This window comes from Lynx rufus, unplaced genomic scaffold (genome assembly GCF_022079265.1).
Source record: "Lynx rufus isolate CCGP_SWC_20201006 ecotype Redwood Valley unplaced genomic scaffold, mLynRuf1.p SCAF_15, whole genome shotgun sequence".
Classification (NCBI taxonomy): Eukaryota; Metazoa; Chordata; class Mammalia; order Carnivora; family Felidae; genus Lynx; species Lynx rufus.
The window spans coordinates 24179698-24195618 of record NW_025814829.1 but is presented as its reverse complement, the minus strand read 5'-3'; the positions used below and the strand labels follow the sequence as shown (position 1 = coordinate 24195618).

Genomic DNA, 15921 nt, shown 5'->3' with positions numbered 1-15921 from the left:
AGAAACAATTAAATTCTTTCTAGCTACTTTAAAGTGATTTTTGTGTAATTTAAAAATTTAGTTTTCCCATCATAGAGACTATTTAGAGGAGATAGAAAATGTATCCTTGATTTTATTCTTGTTAGGAAAGAGATGAGATTTGTGAGTGTTCATTTGCATGCTTGAATGACCTCTTGGTGAATTTCTGCATATCATATATATTTTAGTTTATTTAATGACTAGTAATACATTCTTGTGGACAACATACAGAATGACGCTCTCTAAGCTGGCCTGGGACAAGCATGCAGGAGCTTTGTCATGAGTCTCTGGAGACAAATTCAAAGTTTAGGTTCATTGTATGTTGCTTCAGTTTGGTGTGCTACTTTCGCCTAAGTTCACAAAACGCTGAGCACCATCAAGCAGGGTATTAGAAGGAAAAACACATTTGATTAAATCATGCTCTTATATGAGACTAATAGAAAGGGAGGGATATATGTAGAAGAATATATTTAGAAATATATGAAATTATGAAGTTGAAGAAGGATGAACAAAAATTAGTTTAGCAAATCTAGTACTAAATGAGGTGGTGACCTACTTTCTGCCTATTTTCCTTCTTTAAAAAAAAAACAAAACTGTTTTGTTACTTAAGAGGAATAGCGAATAATGTCCGAAGAAAAATTTAGTTAATAAATTTATGGATTCATAATAGAATTATTAAGGATAACTAAGAATGTTTATTAGCTGATATGAGATTTTCAACTTGCATTGATGACTCTACATTCACCTCGTGGGTTACCCTCTGATTTTTATATTGTGCTTTGTGTCCATATCACATATGTGAATGGTTTGCCAGCACTAGGGGTGAGCAGAATTCCACTTAGTGTCCTCGCAGTACCTCACGTTTGACCTCTCCAGAATCACTGCACGGATTGGATGCTCCTGCTATGATTGTTTCTGCTTCCATTATTTCAAGGCCAAGTAGATCATTTTAAAGCACATCAATGACTTTGTGAATCTGTGTTTGCTTAGTAGCTGCCCTTTCAGACACCATTTGATCTATCAGGTAACTTAGTTGTCCTTAGGATAGATTCTGTATTTTAGGTCCTCTTTAATGAGAAAGAAACAAACTTAACATTTTCTACATTATTTTCTTAGTGCCGTTTGTGCATGTGAAGATAAAATATGAAGGTATTTGTACAGTCTATTAAAAAATGAGGGGTTTGGAAGACTGCCAGTTGCATTACCATCAGGTTTATTTCACACTATATTGATCCTGGTGATAGCTATGAACACATTTAAATTTGATTGCAGGAAATAGTGTTTAAGGAATGTGACGTAAGTGATACAGAATTGCTGTTTGTCTGCTTTTAACTTCTCTCTGTGGGTTTTTAGGACACTTCATATTTGACTACATCATCTTGACTCTTTACAGTGTCACCTTTATTGACCTGTGTTTTAGGTGTATACTTTCAGCTTTTCTCACAATTTGATTTAAAGCTTCTCCATTGCTGTGAAATTTTGATCGATGACAGTGTAATATTACCATTTTTCTAAAATGTATGTGAGAAAATGTCTCTGAGTACTGTTAAAGACTGTTCTTTAAGAAACTGTTTTGTTTTGTTTTAGAGTGATGAGAGCAGTAAGTTTCAGTTTTCCTTCTTTGTCCTGCCTTTTGGGAAGTATAATGAAAAATGGTGTGTTTAATTGCACTGGGTGTATTGACTACCAGTTCTGCCCCCCACTTTCATCTCCAAATTATCTTAGTGCTTTTGGGATCTTTTTATCTCTGTATGTTGCTTTGCAGACTTTTGGGAAAAGAGTTGCATGGTGGTAGCAAAAGTATCAACGTAACTAGAAGGCAAGTTTGACTAAGCAGTTTTTACTAATTTTGGGTAGGTGAAGATTGAGAAAAATGCCTTTTTTTTTTGAAAAATGAGAACACATGTTGGAGAACATGTGTTTTTTTTTTTTTCTTTATCACCGTGCTTTTATAGACCTGTTTTGAGAGTATAACCTTTAAAGTGTTTTCTTCTATATTTACATCAATGGGAAAGTATTTCAGAACTGCTTTAAAGCCAGTTAATAATTATAATGTATTAAAATTCATTCAGCCCATAATCATCATCTGTAGGATTGTTAGAAGGGATTGTAGTTATGATTTGCCTGTTGAATGTTATAAATATTGTAAGACACAAATGAAAAGAATATACACAGTGTTAGAATGCATACTGTTCTGAGAACTGACCTTAATGTGTGTTTGAATCAGCATTAAGTGTATGACTGAATGGTTACCAGAGGAGGAGTTGTATACACTAAAATCATAGGGGAATATCTTTCAACCAAAAGTATTGTAGCCCAAATCATGTTATCTGTCAAATTATTTGTCAAAATAAATACTGGTATTTAGGATAATGTGAAAATTGAGGGATTATAGCAAATGGAGCCAAATGCTGAAAAAGACAACTTAAGAGTACAGAGAAGATTTTGAACTTTCTTCCATAGCAAAATTAATTTGCATGTGAATTGTATTCAGTATCGTCAGGTTGGGCTGGGGGATTTGATCAGTGTCATAAAATCTTAAATTCACAGAATTTTATAGCCAGAAAGAATGTTAGAAATCAGAAACCAGTATATGCATAAAACTTCCCAATGATGAGGAACATGAGTACCTGGGAATTTTGACTAAGTTCTCCAGTCCTCTTGTCAGAACTGCGAAATTAGGACGTTTAGAAGAGGATTTGGGATATGTATTTTTAAACAGGTGTTGTGGGTGATTTTTATGATCAAGAATGTATGTGAAATTTTATCTAACCCAGGGTCATTTTGTATATGTGATACTTAGAATTTAGAGAGGTTAAGTAATTTGCCTAAGGTAGAACTGTTATGTAAGTAGCAAAACTAAACTTAGAATCTGCATGAACTAGAATTGTGACTTTCTAATTTACAGTGCTATAATCTGAAGTAAGTTTGTACAATTAAGTATCTGAAGTCATGTTTACCTAGCTGTCTAGCCTGGTTACAAATCAAACTCTTGATTGTGAATCAGTTTTCCAACCATTTTTGCATATGTGGGAAATAAGAGTTGATATTTGCAAAAGTCAATTAAGTAAATCTGTATATAGTATGTGTGGTATGAAATAATGAGATTGATTTTCGTATGACTTGCAAAATAACATTAGTCAAATCTTGTTTTGAAACAATCATTATATAAACAAAATTTATTTTGAACTGCTTTCTTTTAAATTTTTTTTAATGTTTATTTATTTTTGAGACAGAGACAGAGCATGAACGGGGGAGGGGCAGAGAGAGAGGGAGACACAGAATCCGAAGCAGGCTCCAGGCTCTGAGCCTGACTCGGGGCTCGAACCCACGAACCGTGAGATCATGACCTGAGCCGAAGTTGGACACTCAACCGACTGAGCCACCCAGGCGCCCCTGAACTGCTTTCTTTTAATGATTACCAAAAAAAGATTGAATATTTTATTTGCCTAATGGAGATTAGAGTGGGCTGTTAGGCCACTTGATAAGTAAGGCATAAAATGTTCTTTCATGAAGTGTCAGTATTGTTATAATGGATATTTTTGGATATTTAGAAAATATAAGCTAAAAAGTTGTACATTTGTGCTACTAGCCATTAAACTGCTTTATTGTAATGGGAAGGGCAGCGAAGCTGTGGTTAAAACATAGAAAGATGATAGAAATATTTTTTTACACTAAAGAAGGATATTTCTGTATGTTAAGAGGTGTTATTTCATTTTTCACATTTTGTGGTCTGTATTCAGCTGACCATTAATGTCTCCCTTGAATGACATTGAGAAAGAAGCCTGCAGGAAAACTTCATTAGCATGAAGTAGGTGCTCTAAATGTAAGTTTAAGCAACAGGGAACTGAGAGGTGGATGCAATGACTTCTGCTAGGGAGGATCTGGGAGGGCATCTTGGGACAGAATGACTAATAGGGTTTCAGTGGGTAGGAAAAGGGATGGGGTAAGAATGGTAACTGGGTTGAAGGAGTTGTTTGACTCAAGATTGAAGTGTGAAATTAGGTTCTGTATTGCAAGTTACAGTGTTGACTGCATGGAGACATAAAAGTGAGATGAGGCTAAAAAATAGGTTGGGGTTAGATCATGAAGAGGCTATGAGCTGAAGTTAAGGATTTTTAAATTTTCTTTTTGGTTACAAATCAGGATGTAAGTTTTCATATTTTTTTCTTTGGTTTTTGTTGATGGTGGTGGTGATGGTAGTGGTGCTTTGTTGATTTGTTTTTTCTCTGCCTATAGTAAATAAATAAAACATTGCAAAACACTGTGGAATACTTTGTGAGCTCTTATAGTGTCAACTTAGTGTAAAATATTGCAGTTTATTCTCAGATCTTTCTGATTTGCTTACATCTGTCTGTATACTTGTTCACTTCTCAGACTTTCTGGTGGTTCTTTTTATTTAGTTTATTGTGTCAGGCAGTGTGATTACACTTTATATACTGATCTCACATAATTTAATTCTTAGGATAACCCTAACAGGAAAATATATTGTCTCTGTTCTACTGATGAAGAAACTGAGGCTTTGAGAACCTAAGTAAGGTCACAGAGCAATCATAGTAACCAGTGAAGGCAGTCTTCAGACCATCTCTGTTTTAACTATAAATCCTAGTTCTTAAGTACTACGTGTGTGTGTGTGTGTGTGTGTGTGTGTGTGTGTGTGTATTTTATTGGTTGATTGTCTTTACCTGGATAATGGGGAAGTAATTAGAATACGATAGTAGGAATAGGTAATAGGAAAGTAGAAAGTGGAGAGGAAGAAGGAAGTAGAAATGGTGTGCTACCAGGAAATCTGACTGGTGGTTTAAATCTTGGCTATTTGTCCATGCTTCTTTTCAAAGTAACTTACCCATTCTGTTCCTGTCTTGAAGGTTATATTAATTTCCTCTGGGAGGGAGTAACTGTAGCCTTTGACTTGTTTGACTGTTAATAGATGATGAGGCAGAGTTACGACAGAGACTGTCTGGGTGGATATGAGTGTCTTGATTTTAAGAATGTGGAAGTTACCTAGTTACCATTATTTTTGCTGGACATATGAAAGGTGTTGAGAACAGAGAAGCTGATCTCAGGAACATTATGTTGTTCCTTTTTCTTTGTCTTCCTTTCTGCCTTTCTCCCTTCCAACATATTGAACCTGTTTGGGAGCTATTCTTATGGATTTCCATGGTGGCATCATTTGTTGGAACCCAGTGTAATTTACTCACGTAGAGGCTTAAAAAAAATTTCCTCCTATTTAAGAAGATTAGAAATTGTGCTTTAGAGGAAGAGGATTATATAAATGTAACATTACAATAGTAGTTGAGATATTAATTTCTAGTCACCCTTGTATAATGCCTTGCAAAGTTATGAGCAGAACTTGTCTGTGAAAAATTATTTTAAATGCTCCTAGTTGTTGGTGAAGAGGGTGTTTAAAATTCACCTGTGGTGCTGGATCTCAATTTTCTCTTTCCAAAAATCATGTACCTAATTTGGATTCCATTATTTCTAGGTAACATATTATATATACCTTAGTTACCAATTCATGTTATCTTTTGATATTTCATAACCATGTTTATTATGTTTGAATTAGTGTTTATTTGTAGTAATTTATTTAGAACTCCAGGTTTACTTTCTTGTAGGAATAACTTGATGACTGGTGTTTATTTTGCCAGATGATCTCACAAAAACCTTTTATATTCATAATAAAACTAAAGTCATTCAGGCCTTTTATTAACTTATTTAGTTTATTTATGGAGCTTCTGCTATGTACTGTGTATTACCTACTGTGATTAAAAAGAGTTTCTGTCCTCTAGGGTCTTACTTTCTACTGGGAATTATAGAAAAATAAATTATAATACATATATTTTAGGAGTATAGAGGCAGCAAACTTGGTCCTACCCTTATGCTGAGTTTTGAAGGAATTTACTAGATAGGCACATGAAGGGAGTGTTATAAGGTGGTATATATGAAAATATAACAGGATGTTAAAAGGAAATGTGAGAGCATCATGATATGCTTAGGGAAAAGCAAGGGGTTTGTTTGATTGTAGCTTTAGAAATTGGGTACGTATTAGAGAATGATGAGAAATGAGACCAGAGAGTTAGATGGGGACAGGGCATGAATGACCTTTTATGTCATGCCAAGTGTGTACTTTATCCTGGAAATGATAGGGAGCTACCAGTATAAGGTTTTAAACCAGAAGGGATACCATCAGATTTGTGTTACAGAATTTCACTCTGGTGGTATTGTGAAAGAGATAGCACTTACGAGGCTGTTAAAATAACCAGAGACCTGAACTAAAGCAGAGGCCTTTGAGATGCAGAAGACAGTTTGATTGGGAGAAGCATTTTTAAGGTAGAGAAGATTTTTGACTCATCAGAGCTGGGAAATGAAGGAAAAGAGAAGCTAGAATAGGACCAGCAGAAAGATTTTATCCTTTGTATCAACTCTAATTGGTGATTAACTACTAGCTGAGAAAAAATAGCTTCTTGGTTTCACTCTCTTCTGGGAGGCTAAGGGTCTAGATGTTAGTTAGCTTCTCCATCCTCTGTTGCTCCTGGTGCTTTTGAACCCTGATATTTTCATATAATGATGGTAAAAACAAACAAGTAAAGGGACAGCTTTGTAGTTTAGAAATCTTAAATCTCTTATTTTTGATGAAAAAGATAGAGGTGACTCTGTTTTGTCCTGTTTCTTTTTTCTTCTTAGTGACCATTGGGGAAAAAAAAGGTTGTACGTAAATGAAAGTGAGTCTTCGTGTATACAGAAAATGAAATAAGATTGATACGCATTTTGTTAGACTATCTTGCTGTTTTTTTAGTTTATGTTATATATTTACCATGAGGACAGATAGGAATTCATTTATTTAACAGATATTTAGTTCCTACTGTGTATACTAGGTTAGACACTGGTGAAGAAGTTGGATGATCTCTGCCCTAGGGGTTATGTGGGATTGAAAGAGCTGCAGTGTGGAACTGGGATGGGACCGAAGGTGCAGATTTGTGAGGATGGAATGAGGGATTAGCAGAATTGAGCATATTTGACAAATGTCAGTTGTTAATGCAACATGTGAGAGAAGTGGCTACAAGTTGTCTAGGTGAGGAAACTAACACCCCTAAAGGTGCATTAACTTGCCCAAGGCCAAATAGGTGATAAAGCATGATGGTAGGATTTAAACCTTGTGTCTGCTGCCTCCAAAGCCATGTTTATAACATTTATACCACATGGCCTTTCAAAAAGTCCAGCCAGGCTAACAAGTAGGAAAACAAGTGAGATTGTATGTAGAATCTAAAAAAACAAAAAGCAAAACAAAGAAGCTCATAGATACAGAGGACAGATTGGTGGTTACCAGAGGTGGCAGGTAGGGTATAGGCAAAAGGGGCAAAGGGGATCAAAAGGTACAAATTTAGAGTTATAAAATAAGTAAGACATGGGGAAGTAATGCACAGCATGGTGTCTACAGTTAATAATACTATATTATGTATTTGAAAGTTGCTGAGTTAGTAAATCTTAAAAGTTCTCACAAGAAAAAAAATTCCACATAACTATGTATGGTGACAGTTGTTAACTGAACTTATTGTGATCATTTCACAATATACACAAATACTGAGTCATTATGTTGTACACCTCACCTGAAACTAATATACTATTATATGTCACTTAGACCTCAGGTAAAAAAGCTACTGTTTCTATGGTGCTTAATAGTTTATAATGCATTTACATTTTTGTTTTTTCTGTAATGGAAAAGATAGGGCAGTTACTGTCATCTCCTTTTGACAAGTGAGGAAACTTTATGGATGGATTTGTTTAATAGATCTTTTTTAAAAAATTTTTTGTAATGTTTATTTATTTTTGAGAGACAGAGAGAGACAGCACGAGCAGGGTAAGGGCAGAGAAAGAGGGAGACACAGAATCCAAAGCAGGCTCCAGGTTCTGAGCTTTCAGCACAGAGCCTGATGCGGGGCTTGAACTCACGAACCACGAGATCATGACCTGAGCTGAAGCCGGACACTTAACTGACTGAGCAACACAGGCACCCCTAATCGATTCTTATTTAGTTCCTTCTGAAAGAGGTATAGAAAGAGGAAGTGAACAGATCATGATCAAATAGCTAGTTAGTGACAGAGCAGAGATAGTTCCCAGGTCTTCCTGACTCCTAACCCAATACTTGTTCTACAGATAAATTGTGCTGCCATACTTTTCCTTGTCCTTGTCGATTATAATGTGCACTGATTCTGGGGAGGTCTGCAGAGAATGTCAGCATGAAGTACAATGTCATAACAGTGAGGGACTGTGCAGCAATGAAGGGGAATCCCAAGAATAGGAGTAGTAGGGGGAAAAGGAGATTGTTTTGGTCACGAAGGGGACTGTCTTAGTCTGTTCAGGCTGCTGTAACAAAAATACCACAGATTGAGTAATTTAAGAACAAACTAATTTTTCTCAGTTCTGGAGGCTAGAGAGTCCAAGATCAAGGATCAGCAGGTTGGGTTCTGGTGAAGGCCTCCTGGGTTGTAGACTGCCAATTTCTCATTGTGTCCTCACGTGGTGGAAAGGGCAGGGATTTCTCTGGGGCCTCTTTTTTTTTTTTTTTTTAATATTTTTAATGTTTATTTATTTTTGAGAGACAGAGAGAGACAGCATGAGTGGGAGAGGGCAGAGAGAGAGAGAGGGAGACCCAGAATGTGAAACAGGCTCCAGGCTCTGAGCTGTCAGCCCAGAGCCCGACGCGGGGCTCGAACTCACAGACCGCGAGATCATGACCTGAGCCGAAGTCAGAGGCTCAACTGACTGAGCCACCCAGGCGCCCCTCTGGGGCCTCTTTTATATGGGTATTAATCCCATTCATGAAGGCTCTGCCCTCATGACCTAATCACCCGCCAGAGGCCTTATTGCTTAATACCATTCCCGTGGGCATTAGGATCCAACTTAAGAATTTGGGGAGAATACAAACATCTAGACCATAGCAGGTACTCTTTTCTTATATAAGTGATGTATCTCATTTAGTGACCATTGGCATATAAAGTTACATATTTTAAGAAATAGAGTGATTCACTTTGCAAAATACTGTTTTTATTTTAAAAATATTTTAGGATTCATTTTCATAACGCTGGTTTAGAAAAATAGAAGTTACAATATCTAAGTTTTTAAAAACACGTGAAATGAAAAATATTGTAACGTTCAGTATATTTTCATTATATTTCAAGTTTTGTTCTTATATCAAATCCATTTTCTTTTTTATATATTGAAACATATTTTGTAGTTTCTCTTTTTTATCTAGCTTTATTGACAAAAATTGCATATATTTAAGGTGCACAACTTAATGTTTTAGTATACATATTGTATATATTTATCATATTGACCCAAGTATTGTGTCAGGTTCATAAGGGCTCAATAAATGAAGTGCTAATTTCTGGCCACAAAGAACAGATGTTTTAGATGAATGGGATGGTGGACAACTTCTTAATTCTCCAGAGACCATGTATATACTTCTGACCCTGCTCCTGGCCATTGCTGATTTATCTAAGGGTGAAGATACCTAGTGTATGGTGGGCTGATTGGATTGTTTACTGAGAATCTCTGAAACCCTAAATGGAGGGCACATCACAGCACAGTGTTAGTAGGTGGTTGGAACTACCCCGTCATACCAAGGCAGTGCCCTAGGCAGAGAAGTCTGTGAGCCCCTGCTGCTGAGTTCCTTGGAACTGCTCAGTGTCTGTCGTTCCGAGCTTAGTGGTTCAGCTCTTCTGTAGGTTCTATGAACTATTCTAGTGTCCTCTCAATAAGTCCCAATTTTTGTTTAAATTAGCATAGTTAATTCAACATTTATATTTGGTTGCTTGCTATTAGAACTGTAGCTATACGTTAAGTAAAGAAAAAGCCATTCACTGATTTTTTTCCCCAGTTGAAGACTGATTTTAGCTATAGGGGTAAAATTGAATTTTTTTTTTTTTAATGTTTATTTTGAGAGAGAAGGAGAGACAGAGCGTAAGCAGGGGAGGGGCAGAGAAAGAGGGAGACACAGAATATGAAGCAGGCTGTATCTTGGTATTTACAATATTAATTCTGTAATAAACATGGGAGTACATATATCTTTTCCAGTTAATGTTTTGATAATTCACTCTGCAATAATGAAAGTTTTATATTCTTTTTGTTTGTAATTAATGCCATCTTTGTAACTCATTCAAAGTAGCAAAAGCTAAGATACTTAGGACGTTGTCTGATATTACAGACCTGCCAGCAATAATTTTTAATGTTTATTGAAGATTAATTAAACATATATTAGCTAGGACTTTTCATTTTTTGAAACAAGAAGAAAGATAAGTATATATTCGCTGTTGGTTACTAAGCTTCAGTAGATGGTACAGTAGAAGATAGTTTATATATGATACATAATTATTACTGTGTAATTATACATATACATATATAATTGGAGCACAGAGGTTGAGATGTTTCAGCAGGTTTGATATAGAAATGTAGATTTTTCTAATTTGCACAATTATAGTCCATTGCTATAGAGCAGTGGGTGTTCATAGCAGTTGTCTGTAGGTGTCCCTTTCCCCCCCCCCCCCCCCCCCCCCCCGTGTGTTGAACAGAGGGATCTCCCACCTCAACCCTGTGATACCAATCCATTTTTGCAGCTTGGTGGATTATAGCAGTTTAACAAATTGTTTTTAATTCATGTCAGTGATGTGGATTTAAAAAGAATAGATGATCATTAAAAAAAAAACAAAACTTTAACAACTGTGCCATTTGGACGCTTGCTTATGTTCAGACACCTGGATAAATGAGCTTCTGTAATAAAAAAACAATCTTTATAATACTCAGATTCCTTCCGAGTCTGTACTGTTTTGTGGCTGAAGAGGGTTACAGTGAACTATGTTACAAAGTGAGATATGTTACAAAGCTGTCCCAGAGATCTTTCTTTTCAGGAAGTTCTTCTGATAAACTTGCAGGAATGTAAGAATGCTGATTATTTTTTGCCTGAATCTGTACATTTTACTTTATGGTTAAGCTGTCAAACAAGTAAACAAAACAAGGTAACTTTAGAGAATGGTAAGGACTATGAAGAAAGTAAAAACAGGGTAATGTGATCTGAGGGAATTGTATGCTATTCTCTTTAATTAGAATAGTTAGGGGCACCCTTAAATGGAATGTATTCAAGCAGAGGTCTAGATGAAGATCCGGTTAGGCAAAAATAAGGGGAAAGAGCATTGCTGACAGAAGGAACAAATTCAAAGGCCCTGAATTGATAGGTTGTCCAAAAAATAAATAAACTTCATGTCTGGGTGATAAGATTCCTAACTAAGAATTTCTTGGAGGAAACATTTTCAGGAATTGAAGTTTTAGGGTTGCATTTATTTACCATAAGCTTATATAATTTGTATAATATGAAGTACATGTTTCAGTAAGCATTTGTTGAAAATTTCTCGGTGTGGGCAATGGGATGTAGTAATGAGAAGACAGACTAAGCCCTTGCTTTCACAGAGCTAATATTTTAGTAGCAGAGACAAGCAGTAAAAAGCTAAACAAATCGCAACAATTTCAGATAGTTAAAATGCTGTGAAGAAAATAAATCCAGAAGAAGTGGCTAGAAGAAGCGGAACATGATATTTTCATAGGAGGTAGTTAGGGAAGTCCTGTCTGGAAAGTTGACATTTGAACTGAGACCTGAATACCAGAGGGAATGGGCATGTGACAGTCTGGGAAAAGAACATTCCAGGCAAAAAGGAATAGAGTAAGGTTAATGGCCTTGATGTAGGAGTGAGTTTGGTATGTTTTAGGAACAGAAGGCCAGTGAGGTTAGTCATGAGCAAGATTGATAGGGAGAGTGGTATGAGACCTGGTTAAAGATTGTAGCCAAAGCAGGTAGAGCCCTGTAGACCACGACAAGAAGTTTGAATTTTATTCTGAGTGTACATGGAAATCATTGGAGGATTTTAAGTAGGACGATGAGTTTGATCTTGTTTACTTTTTAAAAAGTGCTTTCAGGTTGCTTTGTAGACAATAGGTGTAGAAGGTGAGGTTGGGGGCAGCAAGAAGGGTGGGGTGAAGCATGGGGTGAAGTGTCTGGAGAATCAGGAATTGTATTTTAGACATGTTCTCAGTGCCTTTTGGCTGTCAGTACTTGAATATGTGAGTCTGAAGTTCAGAAGTCCTGGGTGGAGATTTAAATTTGAGAGTCATGAGCATTGGAAGTCCATGGGACTGAATGAAAGCACTTAGGAAAAGAAGGTGAATAGAGAATCATTAAAAGCCATTATAGTAATTATAGCAGAGAAGTTTCCTTTCTCAGGATTGTCAGTATTTTAATATAGTAACATTATAGTAAGACAAAATAATTTGAGAAAAGACTGGAAAGAAAAGACACGTGTGTGAGAACTTTAGTAAGTACATAGTACTATGTGCTAATATAAAATCACTATTTCTTATGTGGTGAACCAGTGAGTTAACAGGTAAGAACATTCAAAAGCTTCTTCCTCCTATCATAAAGTTCTCCCAAGCATATTCTTTTGAAAAAATTAGTCTTAAGTGTTGAAAATGCAAGGAGTTGGGTGCTGTTATCTTAGTATTTGGTCAGGGAGCTGAGGAACATTCATGTTGTCCTTTGAGTAAGACTTGAGATTGCTTTGTAGGGAAATACTTGAAAGAAAAGGCAGAAAAAGCAAAGCAAGGCAGAGAAAACATTTAAAATGTGTTAGCTCAGGTTTGGTTCTGGCCCCCAGTACACAATTCTGGTGCTACACTGGCCCAAGTGAAAGGGCTCTTGTCCTTAGTTGTGTTGGCCTAGAACCAAGTAATAATAAGATGTCCTTTATTTTCCTGTCACAACCAAATGTTGGACTGATTACTCCAGTAGGGCAGTGGCTATCCTGCCTGTTTCAGAGGAAAAAGAACCTGAGAATAAGAGAGAGAAGCCTGGGCAAGGGTGCAGGGAGGGCAGGAAAAAGTGGAGAACTGTTCAGTGGTGGAAGGAGTGGGAGAACTTGAGTGAGAAGCAGAAGGAGGGACAGGCAGTGAGGACTGAAGGTGGGGAAAGGAGCTGGAGTGGGGAGAAGATAGCATCCAGGCAGGTGCTGCCTCTAGCTCTCTTGGAAAATCTCTAAAGAAGAGGGAAAGAACTTGGTTTTTCTCACAGATCTTCTTCATATCTTACTGGTCATAGAGAAGAGAGAACAAGAGAAGGACGACTGGCCTTTCCTTTACAGGGAGCAGGTCCTGAGCTCATGAGCACTGCTGACACATGGGCAGCCAACAGAGAAGAGGCAGTGCATGACCTAGTGGTGACATTGATATTTAAATACACCATCCCTGCAAAATGTGGGGGCCTAGTCAGTGTTTTGGAGTGTATTTCTTACCAGTATTTCTCTTTCTTGGGTATGGAGTAAAGGAAAGGATGGGGTTGCTCAGAAGAGAAAGAATATTTCCTTCTCCTTAAGTCAACTTTATGATTAAAAGGATTCAGATTTAAAATTTTTTGCCTATATGATAAAGCTACTTCAAAAAAAAACACTTAAAATTAGTTGGGGGAGACATGGTGAAACATCTTGTGTAATAATCTGAAAGGACATAGAATATTGCATTTATCTCCGCTTTTTCTTTTAGTGTCTTGTTTTTATTGAGATGTAATTGATATATACCACTGTATTAGTTTTAGGTATACAACATAATGATTTGATATATGTATATAAGCAAAACCTTGGATTGCGAGTAATTTGTTCTGTGAGTGTTCTGCAAGACAAGCAAACATTTCTAATAAATTTTAACTTGATAAATGAGCGATGTCTTGCAACATGAGTAGTACATGATGGCGAATGTCACATGATCACAACTGAGCCAGTGGTTATTCTCTCTTTCTCTCTGAGGGATTGTGGGTGATCCTCTCCCATGCTCGGATGCTTGGTCTCAGACTGCAGTGTTTGGCAGAAATCAGTGATTTTTCAGAGCATTGGAAGGTGCCCACAACTGGCAATAGTGTATTTTTTGTCACTTCAAAGCACCTATGGACAGTTATTTGTTTCACCATGCAAGAGTAAGCTTCATTCTAGGTCATTCTGGCTACCTGCAGACAGAGACCCTTTCCTCTGCTGCCTTATTGCCAGTTACATTAAATACAGTATATGACAAGAGGTTATTAATACTGTACTGTAGTCAACATCTGTGCAAGTGTATACAATGGCCCCCATGCAGAAAAAGATTTCCATTGAACCAATAGATATCAGTGATTCTGTTAGTGATAGTGAAAGTTGTCCTACACGGGGCGCCTGGGTGGCGCAGCCGGTTAAGCGTCCGACTTCAGCCAGGTCACGATCTCACCGTCCGGGAGTTCGAGCCCCGCGTCGGGCTCTGGGCTGATGGCTCAGAGCCTGGAGCCTGTTTCCGATTCTGTGTCTCCCTCTCTCTCTGCCCCTCCCCCGTTCATGCTCTGTCTCTCTCTGTCCCAAAAATAAATAAATAACGTTGAAAAAAAAAATTAAAAAAAAAAAAAAAAAAGTTGTCCTACACAATAACCCCCTTCTCTCCTGTCTCTCTTACACCAGCCACGAAGGTTTACAAAGGTAAGTGCAGGTTAATTTGTTTATTTTTCTTTATATTTTGTATTTTCTTTATTATTTTGTGTTACATTACAGTATTGTAATCATTTTATATGAATATTTTTGGGTTGTGGAATGAATCATCTGAATTCCCATTATTTCCTGTGGGAAAATTTGCCTTGATATACAAGTGCTTTGGATTACAAGCATGTTCCCAGAATGAATTATGCTTGCAAACCAAGGTTTTACTATATTGTGAAATGATTACCACATTTGTTATTTCTCCATTATTGAGACTTTTGTTTCTGTGATAAATGAAGAAAGATGGTACTGATACACTATAAGTACTAAAAAACTTTATCTGTTAAAGCCTGTTTTTGTAAACTTCTAGAAGTCATTTTTAGGAAAGATGTATTACAGATTTCAGTTTATTTATATGTGTTTGAGCCAAGGTGCAGTTCCTCAAATCAAGTTCTTAATAGGGAAAAATGTTTACTAGTTTACAGTTGTTCCACCCAAGCAAGGCTAATAGAAAGTATGCTTTTTATACAGAATCAGCTTCACAAAGACAGGGCCATGTTGATCATTTTTTCCTATTTCCAGTACCTGGGCCATAGAAGATAACTGAATCAGTGAAGGAATAAGAGATGTTAGTGAACATTTAAATGAAGAGTTAAGTATATTTTGAAAGAGAAGTCATTTAGAATTACCACTAAGAGCAGTGGAGATTTGGTTTTGGTTTTCCTACAGATTTGAATAGAGCGAACTGTAATTATTTCTAAAGTGAGTATTTATTGAGTTTCCAGCATTAGGTGTTCTGGGGGAGGCTCCTGAACTCAGGGAGTTTATAATAGAATTTGATTAAGTGATTAGATTGTTAGCTTTCTGCTTTATCGTTTTAACATAATAAATGTCTATTCACTTTCAGATAATCATCGGTAAAAGAGTATAGACTTTTGGTTTCAGTAGCCCCTCTCTACCTTTGCTTTTTGTGTTCAGCTGTGTTGTTAGAATATAACAATTAATATGGGTGTATCAAATCACCACAATGTACACTTTAAGTTTCTTACACTTTTATATGTCAGTTATTCTTCAATGAAGGTGAAATTAAAAAAAAAAATTAACAATTCTGTTTCATATGTAACACCTGTATTTTTACCAATTTGTTTTCATGAAGTGAAGTATGCATGAGATATAATTAGGTCTATTAATACTAAGGATGTATTTTAGGAACTAAATCCAGTTACAATATAGTTTAAATTTTTGCTCATATTCTTTCATTATGTAGTTGCATTGTATTGATCTAGAACTATTTTAATTATAAAAGCTGATACAGAGTTTTATTTTTTTGGCCAGAGCCATTTTTTGTAAGCATAGATAAAATTTAAAGAGTAGT

General features: G+C 36.4%; 1 protein-coding gene across 1 annotated transcript in view; it reads left to right on the top strand.

Moving 5' to 3' along the window:
* Positions 1-15921, top strand: part of CAMSAP2 (calmodulin regulated spectrin associated protein family member 2) — a 111649-nt gene that overhangs the window by 23348 nt on the left and 72380 nt on the right. The gene's annotated exons all lie outside the window — the stretch shown is intronic.